General features: G+C 30.5%; 1 long non-coding RNA gene across 1 annotated transcript; it reads left to right on the plus strand.

Moving 5' to 3' along the window:
• The first annotated feature begins 360 nt into the window (after positions 1 to 360).
• LOC135128556 (uncharacterized) lies at positions 361 to 2,467 on the plus strand. Its single transcript, XR_010280438.1, has 4 exons — positions 361 to 836; positions 886 to 1,067; positions 1,117 to 1,814; positions 1,867 to 2,467. It is a non-coding gene; the product is annotated as an uncharacterized LOC135128556 (long non-coding RNA).
• The last annotated feature ends 7,823 nt before the right edge of the window (positions 2,468 to 10,290 follow it).

Below are 10,290 nucleotides of genomic sequence, written 5' to 3' on the forward strand. Positions count from 1 at the left end.
ATCTAAAAAGATCGTGAATTGCTAATATGTTGAAGATATATTGACCTTAGTATCTTTTATTAAAACTAAAAATCTGACTCAGTTTTTGTGTAGAAAATACTGTAAATTTAGAATTATTCACAACACCAATTAAACCAAAGACCTAATGCATCTGTCGACCCCTTTTTTCTTAATTTTGTCAATGTAGTGTGCGGTTTTTGTTCTCTGTGGCTGCGCTGAAACTAAGTTTTTATTTCCAACGTGGAAACACAGGCTGCAGACAATTAAGCTTTTCTCTGCAATTTGAGTTGGGTTTTAAATGCGGGCAACTGCAGCGTCAAGTGACTAACTCTTAATTTTCCGTTGCCATTTACTAACTCGTTATACTCAGGATCACGAAGCAATGCGTACACGTCATGGATGACGTAGATCCGTTACCAACACTAAATCAAAAATACGCGCCGCAATACGTGGCAATACGGATCAAAATCGATCAATTTGGGGGAAATTATATTGGTACGACTGATAGCGAAACATATGCTAAAGTTTTATCGATTTCACAAGTGTCATTGGTGTCAACTTTGGTTATGTTGTGTTATTGTTTGATTTTTCGCGTTTTTCTACTTTTCTGCTCGTGTAATCGTATCAGTTCTTTTCAGAACTATAACAGTTCTTTATAGAGCTCCAAGTTAACTGTCCTGTACCGTGGTACGTGTCGCTTGCTTGAACGTAAACATTCCACCATGCCGAAGCCCTTGCACAAAGATGTAAAGCAAATGGACGATAATTTAGTGGACTATTTTGCTAAAGAACGCGATAGCGGGGAACCTCTTTTACCACTAACAGCTGTTCAAGACGTAAGTAGGTGTATTTTATTACAATTACTAATGCAGTCACATTGTACAGAGGGTTGCTGCTGCTCTGGGTGTATGTGTGCGAACAGTGAACTCCGTGGTACAACAAATAAAAACCGGAGAAGGTGTACATTCTCCCAAGAAATAGAGACCCCCGAACAAAGCAAGTGTGTGATATTAGCACTTCGGAGCAGTGTGCTATTCGAGAATGCTTATATGAAATGGTCGAAGAAAGTATGAATTTGATGCGCACGCCTTATAGATACTAACGACTATTTTACAGAAATACATGTTACACGATCGCCATTAATTGATTGCTTGAAGGAGAAACATATATTTGAGGGTTCTGTGAGCTCGTTAAGAAAAATTTTACATGCTCAATTGGGTTTCGTTATTCGCCAACCAGTGTACGGAAACGTCTTATGGAATTACAACATGTTGTTCATGCAAGAACCAAATTCTTACGTGAATACATGCACAATCAGCAGAACCCAAATTCTTTGCCATGTGTATATCTTGATGAAACATGGATATTTGAAAATGGTTCGGTAGTTAGGTCATTGCAAGACGATAGTGTCATAAGTATCAGGATGTTTAAAATAGAAGGGAAAATTTAGTAATGTGTCAGTTTCACGTTAGTTATTTATTCTTCTCACTATGTTTTAGGTATATTGTATTACATGCAGGTACAAGCAATGGATTTATTGATGAAGCAGCGCTAGTATTTTCTTCTAATACCAAAAATCCAGACTATCATGGCGAAATGAATCAACAGAATTTTCTCAAGTGGTTTCAATTGCTCATGAACCTTGAAGAACCATCACAGATTATTATAGACAATGCAAGCTACCACAGTACCTTTGCAAACAAATGTCCCAGTGGTTCATGGAAAAAAGCAGAAATTCGTGAATGGCTTTAACAACATGACATAAGTTCAGATTCACAGCTGTTAAAAACGGAACTTCTTCATTTGGTTGCACAGTAATGCATATACTATTCTCTATCGTTTCATTTAAAATATCATGTTTTTCAGAAATAAACCTCCAAAAACGTATGTTGCCGTGAATTGGGCCAACAGAATGGCCATAGAGTATTGCGATTGCCGCCATATCATTGTGTGTTTAACCCTATAGAAAATATTTGGGGAATTACTACAAATTTTTATTCCAAACACATTGGGCGTGATGGTTATGGTCAAAAAATTCCGTGGAAATGTGGAAAGAAGCGTTAGCACATGTCACGCCCACAATGTGGAAAAATACTGTTGACCATATGAATAAAATAATACGGGAGTGGTGGGAACGGGAATTAGTATTTGACCGTGAAGAGATTGCGCCGTTTATAATCGACATTAACGAAGATTCACATTATAGTTTTAGTGATTATGACAGTGAAGATTCTAATACTGCAGAGGGCATTCAGCCACTGTAACATGTAGGTTATTTTCCATTACCATCCTAATTGATTGTACTAGCGGCATGTTCTGCTGATGTCTTTTATAATCACACTATCACTTCACTGGCCAAATATACAAATCACTGGTCAGACGACGACGTTGTGCAACATGCATACTTATTATTGTTTATACTTTACTTTTGTATCTATTCCATGTCAATAAAGTAACTTATTCTGTAGATGTGACGTGCCTATTGTGGCATTGAAGACGGTAAGCATATTTCTCTAACTTGAAGCCTGTCACAACTGTTCAATGCTGTCTGTTTGAGACGTATGTTAACATTCTCGTTGGTAGCTTTAAGTACAGTATGAAGCCTTGTACCACCCTCCAAGTATGTGTTTAACACCCAATTGTCAGCAGTTTTTACCAGCAGTCAATGCAAAAATGAACGTTCTTAAAGCCAGTCATTCACGTTCCAACGCCGGGGTACGATTGTATTGGATACAACTGCTGTACAATTCTGCTGAAAAGCAGCAGTACACACACGTTACGACCTTGCAGTTAAAAATTTGCGATCGTGGTGGCAACATGTCCGAAGAAAATGGACTTTTATACCTGCTTTCACGGTTTGTATAACATACACTGTCCCCACACGATTAAGTTTCCAACCAATACAACACGATTGTACTGCTGCAGACAGACTTGTTCACCAACCGTCCACATCCAACCGATTTGCTTGATCGCATACACAGATGTTCGAAAACACTTCAATTTTGTCATATCCTACACAATTGTACCGCGGCGTTGGAACGTGAGTGGCAGGCTTCAGTGACTAGGAACACGTGAAAGGGGTTACAGTCGTGATCTTTCCTGTGCCTGAGTTTGTAATTCATAGCGTCTATGCAGCCTGCAGCATGCCCATGTATGCTGAAACACTGCAAGTGTAGCTTATTTCTAAACTGTTGCTTCACACTAACGGTCTTCTCATGCTATAATCATAAATAGAACAAACCAAAACAATAACAAGCCGACATGTTTGTTGACAGTTTTCAAACCGATTCATTTGTATGATAAACGTGGTAGACGCATGACGTCATACAGAGTCCGTGACGTGTACGCATTGCTTCGTGATCCTGACTATAGCTTTAAATTTCAATTAATGGCCACACTTTTGTTGAATTTCTTTTATGTATACGTATGTTCTTTGTTCCAGCGTGATTAAGCAGCTAATTCACGCTCGATCAGTTCTTATTATCATTTCACAGATTGGAAGAGACTCACTACCGACAAAATTTCCCCGAATTCCCTTAATTGATATTTACAGTAAAAAATTTGCATGCCAGGAGCGCTCCTGCTAATAAAACCCGGCCTAAATGTTGGGCGAATTGAATCTAAAGGCTTTATGCCCCGGAAAAGCCCATTAAAACAACGAGTCCGATGCTAGGACGTCAATAAAAAGAATGTTTATTTGTTTGCGTGTTTATTTGTCTACGGTTCGACGGCGCTTTCTTTTGCGAAATTTGCCGAGCGTGATGAAAAATTCAAGGTAAATAAGAACGGTGGTTGAGTCGTCGGGTTCGACGAGATTCTTTAAAGGTGTTTTCCTTGATCAATTTCTACCGGAAATTCACAGGGCTTAGACGCGATAATGAAATTCGCTGGTAAAAGCGAGGAAGGTGGCTTGGAGCTTAGTTGTAGGTAGATTATAAAATTTTTAATGAAAACAGCTTTAAATATTCATAAACAGAAATGCTGAAAGCAGTTCGACTGAGTAGTAAATTGAAAAAAAAATCTTCAAGGAGTGAAATCTGCGTTATTTGCATACATATGTTGGTTTTAGAGAGATGTATTAGCTGTGTGTACGGTTTTTTTTTTAATTAATTACTCGTATGGAGTGATTGATCAGCCTCAAAATACAATTTATTATTAATTAAATGTTTCATAAAACAGTGTGAGTTCGCTTTTGAAGCTTAATTACAACAGCGGGGATCAACAAACACTGAAGCAAAAGGTGAATGTTATTTGATTAACATGGCTTTGTTGTACCTTGACTTGAAAGTTAGCTTTTTAAATGCATCGTGGTATTAATTAATGAAGGAAAGCTTTGTTGCTGTGCAAAATTTTTTACTCACTTTTCTGTTGCCACTACTTATATTACTTTTCGCATCAATCTTTATCAATTTGAAGAAGTTATATAGAATCAAAATAGTATAGTTGAAGCAAATCTTAACCTTATTATAAATTATCTCCACGACAATGGAGTAAAATGCAGGTCGGAGACTATCCCAACTCAGCGTTTTTGGCGCCGTTGATCGAGTTACGTAGATATTCCCTAAGAGCTTAAGTAGCTCATAAATTCAACAAAACTTTCTTCTTTGAATTTACGTTGAACGTGCGGAAAATGGAGTATAAGAGTTAAGCTTATTATTATCTTATTAAGTTTTACTGCTATCTGCTTATTGATTAAAAGACAACACAGAATCCGTTTCCTCCGCACACAATCTGCTCTTAACGTTATTGTGTTTACGTCACGGACATTCTTAAATCAGTTACCAATAATTGATCGGTGATTTTTTTCCCAATTTACAACTTCAAGTTCGCTGCCTAACGTCATTTTGTGCGGGTAATCTGTTTACCGGGTTGCAAATTTTCTGAGAATGGGAGGTTCTACTTTCTTTTTATGATCTGGAACGATATTATTAGTTAAAAAATTGGTCGAACTTCCCTCCCTATTTAGACGAACGCAGCTTTTTTAAACTGAAATTTTCAAAAATTTTCGTTGTTTTTATTTTTTCAGGTTTTCGATTCGCAACTTTTCGAGTTTTTTAGTTTTCGCACTTTTCGAATTTTTCAATTTTTCGATTTGCAATATGTCGTTTTCGTTTTTTATTTTCTTTATTATTTCAATTTTGCAATAATTCAATGTTATAATTTTTGTTTTTTTCTTCTTTCTTCACTTTTACGATATACGACGCTTGGACCTTTCATTTTAAAAATTTTCCGTGTTTAGATTTTGCGATTTCTGGATGTTTCAATTTTTTGATTTTAATTTTTCGATTATTAAATTTCTAAGGCTGGTTTATAGAAAAGCGAATTAAATATTCCTTGATTAATTTAACACAGGATAAAATGTGGAATATGAGTCGGTGTTTCATGTTTTAAAATTTTCGATTTGCAATTTTTATTTTCGGTTTATTTTCTTTATTTTTATAATTTTTCGCTGTCCCAATTATATAATTTTTTGTTTTTCAATTTTTTGATTTGCAATTTTCAATTTTTCATCATTTTTTTGTTTCTTCAATTGCAGAATATGTAACTCCACGAGTTGTCATTTTAAAATTTTTCACTTATCGATTCTCCAACATTTGGATGTTTCAATTTTCAGGTTTCACGAATTTTCAATTTTTATCTTTTCAATTTTTCGATTTTGCAATTTTTCATTTCTTACATTTTTCGATTTGCAATTTTCAGTTCTTTATTTTCTTTATTTTTTTCAATTTTTCGGTTTTTCAATGTCCTGATTTTCGTTCTTTTGTTTCTTCTTGCAATATTTCATTTCTTTATTTTTTTAATTCTTGGGTTTTTGAACTTTTAGATTTTTCAGTTTTTTGATTTTTCAAATTTTCAATAATAATGATTTTTAAAATTCTTCCCTTTTTTAATTTTATGATTTTTTTCCCATTTTTGGATTTTCAATTTTTCAATTTCTCGTTACTTAACTTTTCAGTTATTCGATCTTTCAAGTTACATTTTTTCGACCTTTAACTTTCTCATTTTTAGTTCTTCTGTTTCTGTTTTTCATTTCTTCGGTTCTTCGATTTGCAGTTTCCGATTTTCTTTTTCGATTTTTACAATTTTTCATTTCTTTAATTTTTCCATTTGCAATTTTCGATTGTTTATTTTCTTTATTTTTTCAATTTTTCGGTTTTCAATCTTCTGATTTTGGTCCTTTTTTTCTATTTACAATTTCCAATTTTTTTATTTTCTTAATTTTTTTAATATTTCGATTTTTCGACATTTAGATTTCCTAATTTTCCGCTTTTTAAATTTTAGATTTCTAAGTTTCTCGATTTTTCTATTTTTCGTTTCATCATTTGTTGACTTGCAGATCTAGCGTTCATTTAAATATGCAATAATAATAATAATCATTTTTAAAATTTTTCATTTTTTCAATTTTACGATTTTAGAATTTTTCCATTTTCAATTTTACAATTTCTCACTGCTTAATTTTTCAGTTTTTCGATTTTTCATTTTTTTGTTCTTTACATTTAGAATATGTAACTTCACGAGTTTTCATTTTAAAATTTTTTAGTTATCGATTTTCCATCTTTTGGGTGTTTCAATTCTTAGTTTTGCAGTCCCACGAATTTCAATTCTTATCTTTTCAATTTTTCGATTTTTCAATTTTTCATTGCTTCAATTTTTCGATTTGCAATTTTCAGTTCTTTATTTTCTTTATTTGTTTCAATTTATCGGTTTTTCAGTGTTCTGATTTTGGTCCTTTTTTTCTATTAGCAATTTTCAATTTTCGTTTTCTTTATTTTTTTAATTTTTCTGTTTTTCATCTTTCAGAGATTTTAATTTTTCGCTTTTTTTAATTTTAGATTTTTCGGTTTTTCGTTTCTTCAATTTTTGATTTGCAATTCTAGTGTTCATTTAAATATGCAATAATAATAATGATTTTTAAAATTCTTACTTTTTTAATTTTTCGATTTTCAATTTTTGCATTTTTACTTTTTCAATTTATCGCTACTTAACTTTTCAGTTTTTCGATCTTTCAAGTTACAGTTTTTTCACTTTACAATTTTGACGATTCTATAATTTTCGATTTTATAATTTTTGGGTTTTCTTATTTTTCGCTTTCGCATTTTTTCTTCTTTCCAGTTTTGTGATTCATTAATTTGTTCAATTTGTAAGTTTCTCGTTTACAGTTTTTCTGTTTCAGTTTTTTATTTCTTCGGTTCATCGATTTGCAGTTTCGGATTTTCCACTTTTTTGATTTTACAATTTTCTATTTCTTCAATTTTTCATTTGCAATTTTCAGATTTTTAGTTTCTTTTTTTTCAATGTCCTGATTTTGGTTCTACTTTCTATTCGCAATTTTCAATTTTTTATTTTCTTCATTTTTTTAAATTTTAGATTTTTAAATTTCTCGCTTTTTCAATTTTTCGTTCAGTTGTTTACTTGCAAATTCTAGTGTTCATTTAAATATGCAATAATAATAATCATTTTTAAAATTTTTCATTTTTCCAATTTTACGATTTTAGAATTTTCCAATTTTTCGACTTTTAATTTTTCATTTTTCTAATTTCTCGCTACTTAATTTTTCAGTTTTTCGATTTTTCAAGTTAATTTTTTCGACTTTACAATTTTGAGGATTCTGTAATTTTTCCATTGTTCAATTTTTGGGTTTTCCGATTTTCCACTTTCGCGGTTTTTCTTCTTTCTGTGATTCATTAAATTTGTGTTTTTTAAATCTTAGATTTTTCAATTTCTCGATTTTTCAATTTCTTGTTTCTACAATTTTTGATTTGCAATTCTAGTGTTTATTTAAATAAGCAATAACAATAATAATTTTTAAAATTCTTCACTTTTTAAATTTAACGATTTTAGAATTTTCCCAATTTTCGATTTTTAATTTTTCAATTTTTAGCTATAATTTTTCAGTTTTTTGATCTTTCAAGTTACAGTTTTTCCATACAATTTTGACGATTCTATAATTTTTGGGGTTTCCCATTTTTCACTTTCGTTTTTTCTTCTCTCCAATTTTGTGTCATTAATTTTTTCGATTTTTAAGTTTCTGGTTTTTAGTTTTTCTGTTTCAGTTTTTCATTTCTTTGCTTCTTCGATTTGCAGTTTCCAATTTTCGACTTTTTCGATTTTACAATTTTTTGTCTTTAAGATTTTCATTTTTTCCAATTATTTAGTTTTTTGATTTTTAAGTTTTCGATTTTTCAACTTTTCGAATCAAAAAATGAAATAATTATAAAATTGAATTATAAAGTGAAAACTTTGAAAAACTTAAAAACTGGAAATCAGGAGCATGAAAATCGAAGAACCGAAAAATAAAATTTGTGTTTTTTAAATTTTAGATTTTTAAATTTCTCTAGTTTTCAATTTTTCGTTTCTTTAATTTTTGATTTGCAATTCTAGTGTTCGCAATTTGTGGCTACTTCAATTTTTAGTTTTTCTGTTCCAGTTTTTCATTTCTTTGGTTCTTCGATTTGCAGTTTTTCAACTTTTCCAATCAAAAAATGAAAAACTTGTAAAATTGAAATATCAAAAATGAGAAAACGAAAAATTATAAAATGAAAACTTTGAAAAACATAAAAATTGGGAATCAAAAACATGAAAATCGAAAAAGAGCAAAAGTGAAAAAACGAAACATTCCAAAGTCGAAATATTGAAAATTAAAGAAATTGGAAAACTGGTTAATTGGAAAATACAAAAATTGCAAAATTGAAAAATTGGAAAATCGCGGAATTGAAAAATCAAAGACTGCGAATTTGAAAAATTGAATAAACCAAAATTTATAAAATCGAAAGAACATTAAAAAAATATAGCAACTAAAAAACCAAAAATTATGGAATAATATCGAGAAAATGAAAAATACAATCAAGAATTTGTACAATTGAAAAATTAAAAACTGAGAAACTGAAAAATCGAAAAAATGAAAAATTGTAACATCAAAAATTTGCAAATTGAATAACTGAAGAAATGAAAAATTGAAAAATAAAAAAATGTAAAAGTGAGAAACTGAAAAATAAAATTCAAGAACTTGAAAAATTGAAAAAACGATGACTCGACAAATTGTAAATCGAAAAATTGCAAAATGGAAAAATTTTAAACCGAAGCACCAAAAAAAAACGAAAAATTGAAAAATTTAGATGTTGCAAAATTTTAAAAATTAAAACTGAAAAAATAAAAATTGTGATATAAAAAATTGTAACATCGAAGAAAACGGAAACACGTAAAAATTGACACAAAAAAATTGGTGGAAGCAGGTAAGTAAATCCTGATTTTTCGAGAAATTATAAGATTTGATTTTGCGGTTTCCCGTTTTTCGATTTTTGAGTTTCTGGTTTTTAGTTGTTCTGTTTCAGTTTTTCATTTATTTATTGCTTCTTCGATTTGCAGTTTCCAATTTTTCGTCTTTCAGTTTTTCATTTTTTTCCAATTATTTAGTTTTTCGATTTTTAAGTTTTCGATTTTTCAACTTTCGAATCAAAAAATGGAAAAATTGTAAAATTGAAACATCAGAAAAGAGAAAACGAAAAATTATAAAATGAAAACTTTGAAAAACCTAAAAATTGGAAATCAAGAACATGAAAATCGAAGAACCGAAAAATTGGGAAACTTAAAAATCGAAAAAGAGCAAAAGTGAAAAAACGAAATATTCTAATCTCGAAATATTGAAAATTAAAGAAATTGGAAAACTGGTTAATTGAAAAATATAGAAATTGCAAAATCGAGGAATTGAAAAATCAAAGACTGAGAATTTGAAAAATTGAATAAACCAGAAATTATAAAATCTAAAGAACATTAAAGAAATAAAGCAACTAAAAAACGAAAATTATCGAATAAAATCGAGAAAATGAAAAATAAAATCAAGAATTTGTACAACTGAAAAATTAAAAATTAAGAAACTGAAAAATCGAAAAAATGAAAAATTGTAACGTCAAAAATTTGCAAATTGAAGTTTGAAGAACTTGAAAAATTGATGAAACGAAGACTCGACAAATTGTAAATCAAAGAATTGTAAAATCGAAAATTGCAAAATTGAAAAAATTAAAACTGAAAAAAGAAAAATTGTAACATCGAAGAAAAAGGAAACACGAAAAAAGTGACACCAAAAAATTGGTGGAAGCAGGCAAGTAAATCCAGATTTTTCGAGAAATTAATAAGATTTGATTTTGGGAATTCTAGCGTTTTATGAAATATTCAAAATTTGACAACAATCGGTCCAGTATTTTCGGAGATTATCTGTCTAATAAAAATTCGGATAGACGGCAGACAGACACAAACAGACAAATAGACAGACAGACAGACGGAAACGGGGAC

The sequence above is a fragment of the Zophobas morio genome, unplaced genomic scaffold, assembly GCF_036711695.1.
Source record: "Zophobas morio isolate AGI-343-1 ecotype UQ-CSIRO unplaced genomic scaffold, CSIRO_AGI_Zmor_V1 ptg000014l, whole genome shotgun sequence".
Taxonomy (NCBI): Eukaryota; Metazoa; Arthropoda; class Insecta; order Coleoptera; family Tenebrionidae; genus Zophobas; species Zophobas morio.